Raw genomic sequence first — 9103 nt, 5'->3', positions numbered from 1 at the left:
CAATAAAGTATTTTTGATTCTGATTTGAAAGTGGACTGGAACAGGTGGGTTTTGAGTTTGGATTGAAATGTTTCAGCTGTCTGGTGGGATATATCTTAATGGGACCTTAATCATACCACTTTACTGTATGTTCTATTGTCTTAGTAGTTTTTCTCATTTTGGTTTATTTTGTCCTGATTTGGTTTGACTTCCTGTCTTATTTTGAAATTCTGGTTTCCTTGTGTATCTGTGTGTTTTACTTCGTGGTTCCCTCCTTGTTGATTGCCTGCCTCGCCCTGATTGTTCTCATCTGTCCTGTCTTGCAAGACATTCATCATGTCTTGTAATCTTTTTGCATTCCTGTGCTCGTCTTTGTCAGTTTGTCAGTGTTCACTCCTGGATTGTCACTCTGAGTTGCAGTATTTAGTTGTTCATGTGTGCTCCTTTTATCTTTTGTTAATGCTGGACATCTGGACTTGTAGAGTTTTCTTATAAATGTTTCTCTGCTCCTCCAAGCAGCTTCATCAGTTCTAACTGTTTGGTGGGGAAACATGGTTTATATGTGGGTGGGTCTGTGTGAAACTCACAAACAATAGTTGTAAATGTTTCCATAATTATTTGTGTTGGTCTGGCTGACTGTGTCTGGTGTGTTTAATGACTGGCTGATGACTATGAGACTACAGGGGGGCTGTGGTGGTGGGACCAGTGGACAGCCCTTTGTTCTTGCTGTGAGCACTTGGAGTGAAACTTCCTGGGATGGATGGAAGCTGCATTGTATGTGGTAGAAAGATGATGTCTGAGTCCACCACCTCTGTTAAGGGAAGGTTTTTCCAGCTTCCAGCTTTTCCTTACTCCTGCCTGCCTGACGATCCTAGACATCCTTCGGTTATTGACTGTCTATGTGGTTAGCTGTTTTAACTCCTGTTCACTCCCCATGACCTATGTTGTATAAGACCATGACGATCAGCCTGATAATTAACAATGTAAATAATCCAAACTAGACATAATGCACATACCTTTATCTCTGGAGGTTGTGGCAGACAGACAGGCATTTAAGCCAGGCCTAGACATAGAGGGTAGCCTGAAGCTGCTGGCGAGAGATAAGCATAAATATAGTAGGATTATAATTCATGTCGGTGTTAATGACACCCAGCTTTGCCAGTCAGAGGTCACTAAAGTTAATATTGAGTCAGTGTGGAATTTAGCTAAAACCATGTCGGACTCCGTAGCGTTCTTTGGTCCCCTCCCGATTCTGACCAGTGATGACATGTTTAGCCGCATGTCCTCGCTCCGTCGCTGGCTGTCATGGTGGTGTCCAGAAAACAACGTGGCCTTTAGAGATAACTGGGAAACTTTCTGGGTCTTATTAGGAGAGACGGCATTCATCCCACCCAGGGTGGTGCAGCTCTGATTTCTAATCACATAGCCAAGTTTATTAGAGCAACCTGACAACCCAGGGTCGAGACCAGGAGGCGGAGTCGCTCGCCTACACCTCTCTGCTGCTTCTGGAGGACTGCCGCCATCCGTTAAAAACATATTAAATACAAATACACATAGAAACACTAAGCTTAATAATGTTATTGAAGTAGTGTCAGTCGCACGTCCTCCTACAGTTCATCAAGCACACAAGTTAAGATATATTAATCATAATAACCTCATAAAAATACACACTAACACACACAAACACATAGAACAAGGTAACAGAACACTCAGGTGTGGATTGTTTAACATACGATCCCTCCACTCTAAGTCGCTCTTAGTTAATGACTTAATTATTGATCATCACACTGATATATTTTGTCTCACTGAGACTTGGTTACAGGATGAAGAATATGTTGCTTTAAATGAATCAACTCCGTCTTATGTTAACTGTCATGATCCTCGAGTTACAGGTCGCAGAGGAGTAGCAGCAATCTACTGCTCCAGTCTTCAGATGAATCCTAAACCTAAGTCTACTGATACTTCTTTTGAGAGTCTCACTCTCAGCCTGTCTCACGGAAGCTGGAAAAAGTCTGAATTTGTTTTACTCGTCGTAGTGTCGTCCACCTGCTGCTGCTTATTCAGAGTTCCTGCTGGAGTTTTCAGACTTCTTATCGAGTTTAGTGCTTAGCACAGATAAAGTCATTATAGTGGGTGACTTTAACATTCATATGGACGACTCTGACAGTCTGAAGACTGCCTTCAACTCACTCTTGGATTCAGTTGGGTTCTCTCAGTTAGTAAATGAACCCACTCACTGTCACAGTCACACCCTCGACCTGGTTCTCACCTACGGCCTGGAAGCTGAGAATCTGCTAGTGTGGTCTCAAAATCCAGTTCTTTCAGATCACTCATTAATAACCTTTGACTTCTCTCTTTCAGACCTACCAGCATCTGAGGAAAAGGTCTACTACAGCAGATGTCTGTCTGAAGATGCCGTATCACAGTTTAGGACAGCAAACCTACCAGTACTTCTCACAGACCCATGTATAAGTACTGATGGGGGTACCAACTTAAATATTGCAGAAATGGACTGCTTGGTCAACAACACTGCAGACACATTACACTCAGTCTTAAACAGGATTGTTCCACTGAAGAAGAAAACTACAAATCAGAAGAGGCTAGCTCCATGGTATAACTCAAATATCCGATCACTGAAACGGATTACATGAAGGATGGAGAGGAAGTGGCAGTCCTCTAAATCAGATGACTCCCAGAGGGCCTGGAGAGACAGTTTTCTGACGTATAAGAAGGCCCTTCGTAAAGCTAGGACAGCTTACTTAGAGCTTCATCACTAATAGAAGAAAACAAGAACAACCCGCACTTTCTCTTTAACGCTGTAGCCAGGCTGACAAAGAGCCACAGCTCTGTGGAGCATCATATTCCTGCAGCTCTTAGTAGTGAAGACTTCATGAGCTTCTTCACTGATAATCAACTAATCAACCACAATCTCTTTGTAACCGCTGAGGATACACCGCCACTTCTGGAAACGGATCCTGATCTAACTCTGGACGACCTGTCGTTTGGATCCGATCCCATCACGGCTCCTCAAGGATGCTATTCCTCTGATCGGAGACTCTGTATTAGGACAGATCAACCTGTCTCTGGAAACAGGATATGTACCACAGGTTTTTAAAACTGCTGTGATCATTCCGATACTTAAAAAACCTTCACTGGACCCGGACGTCTTAGGAAACTACAGACCGATCTCCAACCTCACCTTTATTTCTAAAATACTTGAAAGAGCTGTTGTAAATCAGCTAAATGACCACCTGCATAGGAACAGTCTGCTCGATGCTTTCCAGTCTGGATTCAGAGCCCATCACAGGCACAGAAACAGCACTGCTTAAAGTCACTAATGACCTCCTCATGGCATCGGACCATTGACTCATCTCTGTTCTCATTCTACTGGATCTCAGTGCTGCCTTCGACACAGTAGATCATCGCATCCTGCTACACAGATTAGAACACGAGATTAGGATTACAGGAACAGCACTGTGCTGGTTTAAATCATATTTATCTGACAGATTTCACTTTGTTCATGCTAACGATGTTTCTTTCACAGGTACAAGGGTTAATCACGGTGTTCCACAGGGTTCTGTGCTCGGACCGATCTTGTTCACCCTCTACATGCTCCCTCTAGGAAACATCATCCAGAAGCACGGCATAAACTTTCATTGTTATGCTGATGATACCCAGCTGTATTTATCCATGAAGCCTGAAGAAACGGAGCCTCTAGTCAGACTACAGGCATGTCTAAAGGACATAAAGGACTGGATGTCCTCCAACTTTTTACTATTAAACTGGGACAAGACGGAGGTCATTGTTTTTGGACCTAAACATCTCAGAACTAGATTATCAGATAATACTTCCTCTCTGGATGGAATTACTTTGGCCTCCAGTACGACTGTGAGGAACCTCGGATTATCTTTGATCAAGACATGTTGTTTGTCTCTGATATTAAACAGGTCTCCAAGACCGCTTTCTTTCACCTGTGTAATATTGCTAAGATCAGGAGCTCATCCATGCTTTTGTCACTTCAAGACTGGACTACTGCAACTCTTTATTCTCTGGATGTCCACATTACTCCATCAACAGTCTGCAGCTGATCCAGAGTTCTGACAGGAAGCAGCCAAAGGGATCATATTTCTCCTGTTCTAGCATCTCTTCACTGGCTCCCAGTGGACTCAAGAATACACTTCAAGATCCTTCTTCTAACCTACAAGGCTCTTCGTGGACTTGCTCCATTATATCTGCAGGACCTGATTGTACCATATGTTCCTAATAGGACACTCAGATCTCTGAGTGCAGGTTTACTTGTAGCTCCTAGGATTCATAAAAGTAGAATGGGAGGACGAGCTTTTAGCTATCAGGCACCGCTACTATGGAACCAGTTACCAATCTGGGTCCGAGAGGCAGACACTGCCTCCACCTTTAAGACTAGACTTAAAACTTTTCTGTTTAGTAAGGCGTACAGTTAGCCTTAGACCTAGTGTGTGGGGCTGATAGGTATAGTTACAGTCGCCTCTTTTAGCACAGCTATGCTGCTCTAGGCCTAAGTTGTCAGGGGGGCACAAACATGACTCACTGAGCAGTTTCCCTCTCACCCTCTGACCTCTCCTCTACTCTCCTTAGTCTGGCTCATACTGTTAATACCGTCTCATAATCTGTCTTTACTGTCTTCCTCATAGTTTTGTGCTCTCTCTCTCTCTCTCTCTCTCTTTGCAGGTCTCAAGACCTGCATGCTGACCTGCAGTCCGGCCCCTGAACTCTCCTGTGCTCATTGACTTCATCAGCCTCTGCTGCTCATCTTTGCTTTGATTACTATCAAATTACTATTACTACTTATGTACTGACGATATATATAGATATCCATTATAATATAATCACCGTTTCATCTTGCTTGTCATGTTTGCTCTGTACTGTATCATGTTTGCTCCTCTCTCTCTCTCTCTCTCTCTCTCTCCTTCATCCTCTCTGTCCTGTCTCCCTCTTCTTCTCCTCCTCCACCCGGCCGACTGGCAGCAGGAAGGTTCTTCCTTAAGAGACGGGTCCTGCTCAAGGTTTCTTCCTCTGAAAGGGAGTTTTTCCTTGCCAAAGTGCTCTTAAGGGGGTTCAGGCTCTGGGTCTCATGCTCTGAGTTTCGGTGAAGCGCTTTGAGACAATTTCTGATTGTAAAATGCGTAATATAAATAAAACTGAATTTATTTAATTTAATTGAAAAAAGGTAATATATAGAATAACTCACAACTATATGGTAGTAGTTGACTAATGTTTTTAACAGCTGTTTATTTCTTTGTGAAAATTAACATTTACAAATGTTTTCTGCTTATTATACAGTCTTTCAACATTTGAATGGCTGTGTAACTCACAAAGGTGTGTGTAGATGATGTTCAATGAGCGTTAAAAGCAAGAAGTGCTTCATCAACCATTTGTGGTCTGTGGTGCCCCCTGCTGGCGAATAAGTACACCTCTCTTTATAATGGACTGTTGCTGCCCTCTAGTGGCGAGGATGAGACAGGCAGCTGGCAGAGCGTGTGCCGGTCTTTCTGTGGTATTCATCTGCGAAGACGATCGAGCAGTCGGACAGCAGCCAGCACGTAGCTGACGGTTATTGAATCTTCCTGGTGTGTTAGCCACATGCTAACCACCGAATAGCACTTTGCTGTTGTTAACCTTGAGTGAGGCTGGCTTGTTTTTTTTTTTTTGTTATTTTCCGGACTATAAGTTGCACTTTTATTCATCCTTTTGGCTGGGTATGCAACTTTTACTCAGGTGCTGAGTAGGTATTAAAATATATAATTTCATATATATAATTTCAAAAGTTTGTTATTTTCACACTGAAAGCTGCTAGAGGGCGCTCTAGGCTTGTCTTACATAGAGGACAACTATTAGCTCTTCTTCAGCTCTCCCGTTGTAAGGCGTAATTGACCGTAGTTTCCTTCCGGGTCTCCGGTCCCATCTGGTAATCCTGTCTGTCGCTCTCTGCTCGGGGCTTGTGTACTCTCTTGCACGGCTCCGACCACGGTTTACATTGTCCAGATTTACTCTTCGTTAGTCTCCCCTCTGGATGGGTTGTCAGAACAAGCACGGCGGATACAACTCGTAGTTTCCACACTCTTTATTTCACACACACACACACATACTACATGAACTGTGAGCTGAACTAACTTCCAGCTGAACTATTAGTAACTCTTAGAACCATTAGTAAGCCATTAGAACTATTAGTAAGTCTTAGAACTATTAGTGGTATTAGGTTGTAAACCCGCAATAAAACACATGAACAAACCGTTATTAACGGCTAACATTTTGACTGTAACATTTCAAAACTAATAATGCCCACTCACCGACGTGCCGTGCGGGTTTCGACGGGCAATCAGAAATAATAAACAAACTGTCTATAGCTGCACTCCAAAGCAACAAGCGTTGCTATGGCTACATTACAAACATCGTTGCTATAGCTGCACTACAACTGCGCATACTCCGCAGTTGCATCATTCATGTATACATCTAACAGTCATGAACAACTATTACAGTCAAACACATGACACAGTACCTTGAACTTCCCACACCCTCATCAGGAAATACAGTTTTCTACTGGAAAATCCTACACCTCCCACTTGGCCTACTGATCCCGAGATCCAAGTAGGCCACCATAGCATGTCGGGTTTGTGATGTTAAATTTCACCCCATGCTTACACTTATATTTATATGGAGATGCTACATCTTAACATAACTAACAAAGGAATCACAGTGGTTCTAACGTCCAACACAAATTGTTCTTATTGACGTTGTGAGATCCTTCGCTGAAACACTCCACCAGCCTCAAAGATGTCCAGCAGGGGGGGGGGGGGTCTTGATCCAAAACCGGAACACACCATAGTGGGGAAGTCTTTTCTTGCTCCTCCACTGGTAGCAAAACCACCAGCCTCCTAACATCCCTGTGAAGGATGGTTGAGGGGCAACTCTCAATGTCCTGGTTTCTCCTGGACTGTCCACTGAAAACTGGACAGCTTTGGCATGTCCTCACCTTCACATCTTGTACCACCCCTTTTATGTCGGGGTAGGCTTCCACCACCCGACCCAGCCTGAACTGACCCCTCCATGCATTCTGGTCAGCTAACCATACTAGGTCCCCCGCCGTGACGTTCCGGTAGGGTACGTGCCATTTTTGACGGATGAAGAGGTTTGGACCTGCTAGCTGACTCCACCGCTTCCAGAATTTATCAACCTCGATCTGGATCGCTCTCAGTCGCACGGTAGGGAAAGTTGGATACTCAAACCCTTTGGTATCCCCACTAGGCCCTGCACGGCCAAGCAGGAGGGAGTTAGGGGTGATGACTTCCACGGTTTCATCTTGTACTTGGGCCCTGGCGCCAATTGGTCTCTCATTTGACAGGTTAGCGGCCAAGTATAGGAGGGTCTGGAACTCCAACGCTGTTAGGTTATTTTCTTCACCAACACTGCTCAACGCCTTTTTAAATACCCGGACAGCTAGTTCAGCCGCCCCATTTTGGTGGGGAGAGTCCGCTGGATGAAATACCCACGTCCAATCAGTTCCTGTAGCTGCTGCCTTCTTCTGGATCTGATCCCTGTTAATGTCCATTAGAAACTCATACAGTTCCTGTAACATCGGTCTGGCACCCACAAAGTTGGTGCCTTGATCTGACCAGAGCTTCCGTGGGTGGCCCCTGAGGGCTGTGAAGTGCTGATACGTTTTTAGAAATCCTTCTGTGGACAGGTCTTCCACTATGTCCGCATGCATAGCCCTGGAATCCATACAGCTGAACACCACCCCCCACACTTTCATCTTTGGTCTCCACTTTACAGCATCTCTGATGACATATGGGCCGAAGAGGTCCAGTGTCGTGAACTCGAAAGGTGCAGCAGGCTTAGTCCGTTCGAGTGGAAGCTCACTCATTACCTGTTTGCACATCTTTGCTTTGGTTTCCCTCCCAGTGGTCTCCTTCCTTTCCGATGCTTTAGGACAGAGGAAATAGTGGTGATCTGCCAGAGTGTCACCTTGGCTACACTCCTCCCTCCGGCAGAGAAACTTAGGAGTGCAGATGTCGTCGCTCTTGTGAACATCCAGGCACTTTACACAGGCCTTCGCCCTTTTCACCTGTGACCTTTTCTCTGACAGATTGGCCTCCCTGAAGGTTTTGCAGCGAAACAGTTTTCCTCCATGTTCCTTATCACCACATAGAGAACATGGCACCTGCTTAGGGTTTCTCTTGGTTTCACATGCTGTTGTCTTAGTGAACGACTTTTTGAATTTCTTTCGTTCATCTAGCTTCTCCCGGTAACTTGGTCTCTCAGGAGCGTTGGTAGACCATGGCTTGCTGGGTAGTAACTGCTCCAGCCTCACAAGTAACAACTTTTGGTCCCTTAAGAACAGCAAAAGCCTGTTGAAATAGTTCCCTGGGTGAACCTGGTTAACAGGGTTTCCTGCATACATGAGCCACTCTCTTTTCATGGTGTCAGGAAGCTTACTTTCCAAAGAACGAATCACTAACTGGTTATGTATGACGTCTTCACACCCCAGATCTGTGCGGTCCAGTACTGCCCGCTCCACTGCTAGGATTAACTCTAGCGTCTCTCGTGGCTGGTGATTCTTTACAGCCGGGTGGGACTGTAGCGCCAACATGATCTCTTCAGCTGTTTGCGCTCTGTCACCATAACGGTCTTCCAGCTCTCTGAATATCTCATTTGCATCTCTACAACGCAACAGTCTGAGTTTGTTTTTTACTTCACCCACACTGTCTAGCAAATGAAGCTTCTTACATTCCAGTGACCCTGTAGGTTCTGCTTGTGCCTGGATACTCTCCCACTCAGCTTTCCAATGCCAATAGTCCCTCCTATCCCCGGAGAACTTTGGTAAACTTATAGGTGTCAACCTTATTTTAGGCCGAGCCCACTGATAGCTGTTGTCTACCCCAGCGTGCACCCCCGAGCCACTATGAGGAAAGCTACTCCCTTGTCCCATACTGAAATCGACAGGTGGAGCAGTGTGAACACTTGGGATTTGTGGCGTGCTAGTGCGGGCTGGAGGCTGGGCGAAACCATTGTTAGTTCCGCTACCTTCGCTATCATCCCCATGCTCTGCACAGTCCTTCATGCGTTTATCATCCCGCCAGCACGTCCA

This window comes from Parambassis ranga, chromosome 13 (assembly GCF_900634625.1).
Source record: "Parambassis ranga chromosome 13, fParRan2.1, whole genome shotgun sequence".
Lineage (NCBI taxonomy): Eukaryota > Metazoa > Chordata > Actinopteri > Ambassidae > Parambassis > Parambassis ranga.
This window is presented reverse-complemented; position numbering follows the sequence as displayed.